Source organism: Sinocyclocheilus rhinocerous, unplaced genomic scaffold, assembly GCF_001515625.1.
Source record: "Sinocyclocheilus rhinocerous isolate Xijiao unplaced genomic scaffold, SAMN03320098_v1.1 scaffold370, whole genome shotgun sequence".
Classification (NCBI taxonomy): domain Eukaryota; kingdom Metazoa; phylum Chordata; class Actinopteri; order Cypriniformes; family Cyprinidae; genus Sinocyclocheilus; species Sinocyclocheilus rhinocerous.
The window spans coordinates 474257-474881 of NW_015670897.1; the positions used below are offsets into that span (position 1 = coordinate 474257).

The window sequence follows — 625 nt, forward strand, 5'->3', positions numbered from 1 at the left end:
TTTTTTTGCACCCTCAGATTCCAGATTTCAAATAGTTGTATGTCGGCCAGATATTGTCCTATCATTACAAACCATACATCAATGGAGAGCTTATTTATCATTTATCAGCTTTCAGATGGTAGATAAATCTCAATTTCGAAAAATTGACCCTTATGACTGGTTTTGTGGTCCAGGGTCACATATGTAATGGTTCATTACCGACACATTACACTGTTTTAGCCGGCAAATTTCCAGAGCTGTTTGAAACCGAAAAATCCTGTATATGTGAAAACACCTCACTGTAAAAAAAAAAATCTGTGACATTTACGGTAAAATACCGTCAGCTGTGGTTGCCAGAACTTCACCGTAAAAAATATGGTAGCAACATTTTAGGTTTTACAGACTTAACTTAAATTCACAATAAAATACCGTATTTCATTAACTGATGTAATGTTAATAAACCAACATATTGAAGTGTTAATATCTGTTTTGAACCATTGTAATGCACTGATAACCACCAAAAACTGCTGGTGATGAGAAAGTCACATGATGAACCAAAGCTCATCACAAACAGCATTTCTACGAGCTGAGGAGGGCAATACTTATATATAGAAGGTGCACAGTGTCATTCACACAAACACTAAAC

The 625-nt window shown here is 35.4% G+C and overlaps 1 protein-coding gene across 1 annotated transcript in view; it reads left to right on the forward strand.

The window, feature by feature from the left end:
• LOC107734352 (RIMS-binding protein 3A-like) overlaps positions 1–625 on the forward strand; it is a 39902-nt gene that overhangs the window by 38310 nt on the left and 967 nt on the right. The gene's annotated exons all lie outside the window — the stretch shown is intronic.